This window comes from Mobula hypostoma, assembly GCF_963921235.1.
Source record: "Mobula hypostoma chromosome Y unlocalized genomic scaffold, sMobHyp1.1 SUPER_Y_unloc_1, whole genome shotgun sequence".
Taxonomy (NCBI): Eukaryota; Metazoa; Chordata; class Chondrichthyes; order Myliobatiformes; family Myliobatidae; genus Mobula; species Mobula hypostoma.
Genome location: NW_026948171.1, coordinates 683,358 through 692,131, shown reverse-complemented (window position 1 = coordinate 692,131; position 8,774 = coordinate 683,358). Strand labels below are relative to the sequence as shown.

The 8,774-nt window shown below is 48.9% G+C and overlaps 2 pseudogenes; both read right to left on the bottom strand.

Annotated features, from left to right (window-relative positions):
- Nucleotides 1–603: 603 nt before the first annotated feature.
- LOC134341428 (uncharacterized) lies at nt 604–5,348 on the bottom strand (annotated as a pseudogene).
- A 1,372-nt stretch (nt 5,349–6,720) lies between these two features.
- Nucleotides 6,721–8,774, bottom strand: LOC134341427 (uncharacterized; annotated as a pseudogene).

Genomic DNA, 8,774 nt, shown 5'->3' with positions numbered 1-8,774 from the left:
CTGCTGGTGTAGGTCCTGAGACTCCTGTACCTTCACCCTGATATTTGAGGGCTAATATCTGTCCCTGAACCTGGTGGTGTGGTTCCTGAGGCTCCTATACTTTCGCCCTGATGGTTGATGGGTAATAACTGTTACTGAACCTGGTGTTGTGGGTCCTGAGACACCTGTAACTTTATTCTGATAGTTGAAAGTTAATAACTCTTCCTGAACCTGTTGGTATGGGTCCTGAGATCCTGTACATTCACCCTGATGATTCAGATGCAATAACTGTTTCTGAACATGCTGGTATGTGCCCTGAGGCTCCTGTTCTTGATGGCTTCGGTATAATAATGGTTCCTGAAACTGGTGGTGTGGGTCCTGCGGCTCCTGTACATTATTCATGATGGTTGAAGTGTAATATCTTTTCCTGAAGCTGGTGGTGTTGGACCTGAGGCTTCTGTTCCTTCACCGTGATAGTTAGGCTGTAATAACTGTTCCTGAAACTAGTGGTGTGCATCCTGAGGCTCCTGTACATCCTTCCGGATGGTTGTGGGGTAATAACTATTCCTGAAACTGGTGGTGTGGGCACTGAGGCTCCTGCACATTCACCCTAATGGTTGAGTGTTAATAACTGTTCCTGAACCTGGTGATGTAGGTCCTGGGGTTCCTATACATCGTTCCAGATGGTTGTGGGATAATAACTATTCCTGAAACTGGTGTCGTGGGACCTGAGGCTCCTTTACCATCACCCAGACGGTTGATGAGTATTAACTGCTCCTGAACCTGGTGGTGTGAGACCTGATGTTTCTGTATCTTCATCCTGACGGTTGAGAGGTAATAACCATTCCTGTACCTGGTGCTTTTGGTCATGAGGCTCCTGTATCTCTTTCCTGATGGTTGAGAGGTAATAACTCTTCCTAATCATGGTGGTCTGGGTCCTGAGACTCCTGTACCTCCTTCCTGACGCTTGTGGGGTAATAACAGTTCCTGAACCTGGTGGTGAGTGTCCTCTTGCTCTTTTGTCTTCACCCTGATGGTTGAGGGGTAATAGCAGTTCCTGAACCTGGTGGTGTGAGTCGTGAGGCTCATATACCTCCTTCCTGATGGTTGAAGGGTAATAAATGTTCCTGAATGTGATGGTGTTGGTCCTGAGGCTCCTGTACCTCCTTCCTGATGGTTATTTGTTAATACCTGCTACTGAACCTGGTGGTGTGGGTGTTGAGGCTCCCGTACCTTCACCTTGATGGTTGAGGGGTAATGACTTTCCCTAACCCTGGTGGTGTGGATCCTGAGGCTCCAGATCCTCCTTCCTAATAGTTGAGAGGTAATAAATGTTTCTGAACCTGGTTGTATGGGACCTGAGGCCCCTGTATCTTCACTCTGATGGCTGAGGAGTAATAACTGATCCTGAACTTGAAGGTCTGCGTCTTGAGGTTCCTGTACATTCACACTGATGGTTATTTGATAATACCTGCTACTGACCCTGCTGGTGTTGGTCCTGAGTCTCCTGTACCTTCGCACTGATGGCTGAGGGGTAATAACTGCTCCTGAAACTGGTGCTAAGGCCACCGTGGCTCCTGTACCTCCTTCTTTATGGTTAAGGTGTAATAGCTATTCCTGAACCTGGTGGTGTGGGTCTTGAGGTTCCTGTAGCTTCACCCTGATGGGTCAGGGGCAATAACTGTCCCTGAACATGGTGGTGTGGGTCCTGAGGCTCCTACAGCTTCACCCTGATGTTTGAGTGGTAATAACTGTCCCTGAACCTGGTGGTGTTGGTCCTGAGGCTCCTGTACCTTCACCCTGATGGTTGAGGGGTAATAACTGTCCCTGAACCTGCTGGTGTGGGTCCCAAGACACTTGTAACTTTGCCCTAATATTTGATGGGTAATAACTGTTACTGAACCTGGTTGTGTGGGCCCTGTGGCACCTGTAGCTTTACTCTGATAGTTGAAAGTTACTAACTGTTCCTCAACTTGGTGGTGTGGGTCCTGAGACACCTGTATCTTCACACTGATATTTGAGGGCTAATAACTCTCCCTAAACCTGGTGGTGTGGGTCCTGAGGCTCCTATACTTTCACCCTTATGGTTGATGGATAATAACTGTTTTTGAACCTGGTGGTGTGGGACCTGAGGCTCCTGTTCCTTCACCTTGATAGTTATGGTGTAATAACTGTTCCTGAACCTAGTGGTGTGCATCCTGAGGCACCTGTACATCCTTCCTGACGGTTGTGGGCTAATAACAGTTCCTGAACCTGGTGGTGTGTGTCCTCTTGCTCTTTTGTCTTCACCCTGATGGTTGAGGTGTAATAGCAGTTCCTGAACCAGGTGGTGTGAGTCGTGAGGCTCGTATACCTCCTTCCTGATGGTTGAAGGGTAATAACTGTTCCTGAATGTGATGGTGTTGGTCCTGAGGCTCCTGTACCTCCATCCTGATGGTTATTTATTAATACCTGCTACTGCACCTGGTGGTGTGGGTGTTGAGGCTCCTGTATCTTCACCTTGATGGTTGAGGGGTAACGACTTTCCCTAACCCTGGTGGTGTGGGTCCTGAGGCTCCTGTTCCTCCGTCCTAATAGTTGAGGGGTAATAGATGTTCCTGAACCTGGTGGTATGGGACCTGAGGCGCCTGTATCTTCACTCTGATGGTTGAGGAGTAATAACTGATCCTGAACTTGGAGGTCTGCATCTTGAGGTTCCTGTACATTCACACTGATGGTTAATTGATAATACCTGCTACTGACCCTGCTGGTGTTGGTCCTGAGTCTCCTGTACCTTCGCACTGATGGCTGAGGGGTAATAACTGCTCCTGAACCTGGTGCTAAGGCCACCGAGGCTCCTGTACCTCCTTCTTGATGGTTAAGGTGTAATAACGATTCCTGAACCAGGTGGTGTGGGTCTCGAGGTTCCTGTAGCTTCACCCTGATTGTTGAGGGGCAATAACTGTCCCTGAACATGGTGGTGTGGGTCCTGAGGCTCCTGTACCTTCACCCTGATGGTTGAGGGGTAATAACTGCCCCTGAACCTGCTGATGTGGGTCCCGAGACACCTGTAACTTTGCCCTGATATTTGATGTGTAATAACTGTTACTGAACCTGGTTGTGTGGGCCCTGTGGCACCTGTAGCTTTACTCTGATAGTTGAAAGTTACTAACTGTTCCTCAACTTGGTGGTGTGGGTCCTGAGACGCCAGTATCTTCACACTGATATTTGAGGGCTAATAACTCTCCCTGAACATGGTGGTGTGGGTCCTGAGGCTCCTACAGCTTCACCCTGATGTTTGAGTGGTAATAACTGTCCCTGAACCTGGTGGTGTTGGTCCTGAGGCTCCTGTACCTTCACCCTGATGGTTGAGGGGTAATAACTGTCCCTGAACCTGCTGGTGTGGGTCCCGAGACACTTGTAACTTTGCCCTAATATTTGATGGGTAATAACTGTTACTGAACCTGGTTGTGTGGGCCCTGTGGCACCTGTAGCTTTACTCTGATAGTTGAAAGTTACTAACTGTTCCTCAACTTGGTGGTGTGGGTCCTGAGACACCTGTATCTTCACACTGATATTTGAGGGCTAATAACTCTCCCTGAACCTGGTGGTGTGGGTCCTGAGGCTCCTATACTTTCACCCTTATGGTTGATGGATAATAACTGTTTTTGAACCTGGTGGTGTGGGACCTGAGGCTCCTGTTCCTTCACCTTGATAGTTATGGTGTAATAACTGTTCCTGAATCTAGTGGTGTGCGTCCTGAGGCTCCTGTACATCCTTCCTGACGGTTGTGGGCTAATAACAGTTCCTGAACCTGGTGGTGTGTGTCCTCTTGCTCTTTTGTCTTCACCCTGATGGTTGAGGTGTAATAGCAGTTCCTGAACCTGGTGGTGTGAGTCGTGAGGCTCGTATACCTCCTTCCTGATGGTTGAAGGGTAATAACTGTTCCTGAATGTGATGGTGTTGGTCCTGAGGCTCCTGTACCTCCATCCTGATGGTTATTTATTAATACCTGCTACTGCACCTGGTGGTGTGGGTGTTGAGGCTCCTGTATCTTCACCTTGATGGTTGAGGGGTAACGACTTTCCCTAACCCTGGTGGTGTGGGTCCTGAGGCTCCTGTTCCTCCGTCCTAATAGTTGAGGGGTAATAGATGTTCCTGAACCTGGTGGTATGGGACCTGAGGCCCCTGTATCTTCACTCTGATGGTTGAGGAGTAATAACTGATCCTGAACTTGGAGGTCTGCATCTTGAGGTTCCTGTACATTCACACTGATGGTTAATTGATAATATCTGCTACTGACCCTGCTGGTGTTGGTCCTGAGTCTCCTGTACCTTCGCACTGATGGCTGAGGGGTAATAACTGCTCCTGAACCTGGTGCTAAGGCCACCGAGGCTCCTGTACCTCCTTCTTGATGGTTAAGGTGTAATAACAATTCCTGAACCAGGTGGTGTGGGTCTCGAGGTTCCTGTAGCTTCACCCTGATTGTTGAGGGGCAATAACTGTCCCTGAACATGGTGGTGTGGGTCTTGAGGCTCCTGTACCTTAACCCTGATGGTTGAGGGGTAATAACTGCCCCTGAACCTGCTGATGTGGGTCCCGAGACACCTGTAACTTTGCCCTGATATTTGATGTGTAATAACTGTTACTGAACCTGGTTGTGTGGGCCCTGTGGCACCTGTAGCTTTACTCTGATAGTTGAAAGTTACTAACTGTTCCTCAACTTGGTGGTGTGGGTCCTGAGACGCCAGTATCTTTACACTGATATTTGAGGGCTAATAACTCTCCCTGAACCTGGTGGTGTGGGTCCTGAGGCTCCTATACTTTCACCCTTATGGTTGATGGATAATAACTGTTTTTGAACCTGGTGGTGTGGGACCTGAGGCTCCTGTTCCTTCACCTTGATAGTTATGGTGTAATAACTGTTCCTGAACCTAGTGGTGTGCGTCCTGAGGCTCCTGGACATCCTTCCGGATGGCTGTGGGGTAATAATTTTTCCTGAAACTGGTGGTGTGGGGACTGAGGCTCCTGCACTTTCACCCTGAATGTTGAGTGTTAATAACGGTTGCTGAACCTGATGCTGTGGTTCCTGGGGCTCCTATACATCCTTCCGGATGGTTGTTGGGTAATAACTATTCCTGAACCTGGTGGTGTGAGGACTGAGGCTCCTGCACATTCACCCTAATGGTTGAGTGTTAATAACTGTTCCTGAACCTGGTGATGTAGGTCCTGGGGTTCCTATACATCGTTCCAGATGGTTGTGGGATAATAACTATTCCTGAAACTGGTGTCGTGGGACCTGAGGCTCCTTTACCATCACCCAGACGGTTGATGAGTATTAACTGCTCCTGAACCTGGTGGTGTGAGACCTGATGTTTCTGTATCTTCATCCTGACGGTTGAGAGGTAATAACCATTCCTGTACCTGGTGCTTTTGGTCATGAGGCTCCTGTATCTCTTCCCTGATGGTTGAGAGGTAATAACTCTTCCTAATCATGGTGGTCTGGGTCCTGAGACTCCTGTACCTCCTTCCTGACGCTTGTGGGGTAATAACAGTTCCTGAACCTGGTGGTGAGTGTCCTCTTGCTCTTTTGTCTTCACCCTGATGGTAGAGGGGTAATAGCAGTTCCTGAACCTGGTGGTGTGAGTCGTGAGGCTCATATACCTCCTTCCTGATGGTTGAAGGGTAATAAATGTTCCTGCATGTGATGGTGTTGGTCCTGAGGCTCCTGTACCTCCTTCCTGATGGTTATTTGTTAATACCTGCTACTGAACCTGGTGGTGTGGGTGTTGAGGCTCCCGTACCTTCACCTTGATGGTTGAGGGGTAATGACTTTCCCTAAGCCTGGTGGTGTGGATCCTGAGGCTCCAGATCCTCCTTCCTAATAGTTGAGAGGTAATAAATGTTTCTGAACCTGGTTGTATGGGACCTGAGGCCCCTGTATCTTCACTCTGATGGCTGAGGAGTAATAACTGATCCTGAACTTGAAGGTCTGCGTCTTGAGGTTCCTGTACATTCACACTGATGGTTATTTGATAATACCTGCTACTGACCCTGCTGGTGTTGGTCCTGAGTCTCCTGTACCTTCGCACTGATGGCTGAGGGGTAATAACTGCTCCTGAAACTGGTGCTAAGGCCACCGTGGCTCCTGTACCTCCTTCTTTATGGTTAAGGTGTAATAGCTATTCCTGAACCTGGTGGTGTGGGTCTTGAGGTTCCTGTAGCTTCACCCTGATGGGTCAGGGGCAATAACTGTCCCTGAACATGGTGGTGTGGGTCCTGAGGCTCCTACAGCTTCACCCTGATGTTTGAGTGGTAATAACTGTCCCTGAACCTGGTAGTGTTGGTCCTGAGGCTCCTGTACCTTCACCCTGATGGTTGAGGGGTAATAACTGTCCCTGAACCTGCTGGTGTGGGTCCCGAGACACTTGTAACTTTGCCCTAATATTTGATGGGTAATAACTGTTACTGAACCTGGTTGTGTGGGCCCTGTGGCACCTGTAGCTTTGCTCTGATAGTTGAAAGTTACTAACTGTTCCTCAACTTGGTGGTGTGGGTCCTGAGACGCCAGTATCTTCACACTGATATTTGAGGGCTAATAACTCTCCCTGAACCTGGTGGTGTGGGTCCTGAGGCTCCTATACTTTCACCCTTATGGTTGATGGATAATAACTGTTTTTGAACCTGGTGGTGTGGGACCTGAGGCTCCTGTTCCTTCACCTTGATAGTTATGGTGTAATAACTGTTCCTGAACCTAGTGGTGTGCGTCCTGAGGCTCCTGGACATCCTTCCGGATGGCTGTGGGGTAATAATTTTTCCTGAAACTGGTGGTGTGGGGACTGAGGCTCCTGCACTTTCACCCTGAATGTTGAGTGTTAATAACGGTTGCTGAACCTGATGCTGTGGTTCCTGGGGCTCCTATACATCCTTCCGGATGGTTGTTGGGTAATAACTATTCCTGAACCTGGTGGTGTGAGGACTGAGGCTCCTGCACATTCACCCTAATGGTTGAGTGTTAATAACTGTTCCTGAACCTGGTGGTGTAGGTCCTGGGGTTCCTATACATCGTTCCAGATGGTTGTGGGATAATAACTATTCCTGAAACTGGTGTCGTGGGACCTGAGGCTCCTTTACCATCACCCAGACGGTTGATGAGTATTAACTGCTCCTGAACCTGGTGGTGTGAGACCTGATGTTTCTGTATCTTCATCCTGACGGTTGAGAGGTAATAACCATTCCTGTACCTGGTGCTTTTGGTCATGAGGCTCCTGTATCTCTTCCCTGATGGTTGAGAGGTAATAACTCTTCCTAATCATGGTGGTCTGGGTCCTGAGACTCCTGTACCTCCTTCCTGACGCTTGTGGGGTAATAACAGTTCCTGAACCTGGTGGTGAGTGTCCTCTTGCTCTTTTGTCTTCACCCTGATGGTTGAGGGGTAATAGCAGTTCCTGAACCTGGTGGTGTGAGTCGTGAGGCTCATATACCTCCTTCCTGATGGTTGAAGGGTAATAAATGTTCCTGAATGTGATGGTGTTGGTCCTGAGGCTCCTGTACCTCCTTCCTGATGGTTATTTGTTAATACCTGCTACTGAACCTGGTGGTGTGGGTGTTGAGGCTCCCGTACCTTCACCTTGATGGTTGAGGGGTAATGACTTTCCCTAAGCCTGGTGGTGTGGATCCTGAGGCTCCAGATCCTCCTTCCTAATAGTTGAGAGGTAATAAATGTTTCTGAACCTGGTTGTATGGGACCTGAGGCCCCTGTATCTTCACTCTGATGGCTGAGGAGTAATAACTGATCCTGAACTTGAAGGTCTGCGTCTTGAGGTTCCTGTACATTCACACTGATGGTTATTTGATAATACCTGCTACTGACCCTGCTGGTGTTGGTCCTGAGTCTCCTGTACCTTCGCACTGATGGCTGAGGGGTAATAACTGCTCCTGAAACTGGTGCTAAGGCCACCGTGGCTCCTGTACCTCCTTCTTTATGGTTAAGGTGTAATAGCTATTCCTGAACCTGGTGGTGTGGGTCTTGAGGTTCCTGTAGCTTCACCCTGATGGGTCAGGGGCAATAACTGTCCCTGAACATGGTGGTGTGGGTCCTGAGGCTCCTACAGCTTCACCCTGATGTTTGAGTGGTAATAACTGTCCCTGAACCTGGTGGTGTTGGTCCTGAGGCTCCTGTACCTTCACCCTGATGGTTGAGGGGTAATAACTGTCCCTGAACCTGCTGGTGTGGGTCCCGAGACACTTGTAACTTTGCCCTAATATTTGATGGGTAATAACTGTTACTGAACCTGGTTGTGTGGGCCCTGTGGCACCTGTAGCTTTACTCTGATAGTTGAAAGTTACTAACTGTTCCTCAACTTGGTGGTGTGGGTCCTGAGACGCCAGGATCTTCACACTGATATTTGAGGGCTAATAACTCTCCCTGAACCTGGTGGTGTGGGTCCTGAGGCTCCTATACTTTCACCCTTATGGTTGATGGATAATAACTGTTTTTGAACCTGGTGGTGTGGGACCTGAGGCTCCTGTTCCTTCACCTTGATAGTTATGGTGTAATAACTGTTCCTGAACCTAGTGGTGTGCGTCCTGAGGCTCCTGGACATCCTTCCGGATGGCTGTGGGGTAATAATTTTTCCTGAAACTGGTGGTGTGGGGACTGAGGCTCCTGCACTTTCACCCTGAATGTTGAGTGTTAATAACGGTTGCTGAACCTGATGCTGTGGTTCCTGGGGCTCCTATACATCCTTCCGGATGGTTGTTGGGTAATAACTATTCCTGAACCTGGTGGTGTGAGGACTGAGGCTCCTGCACAT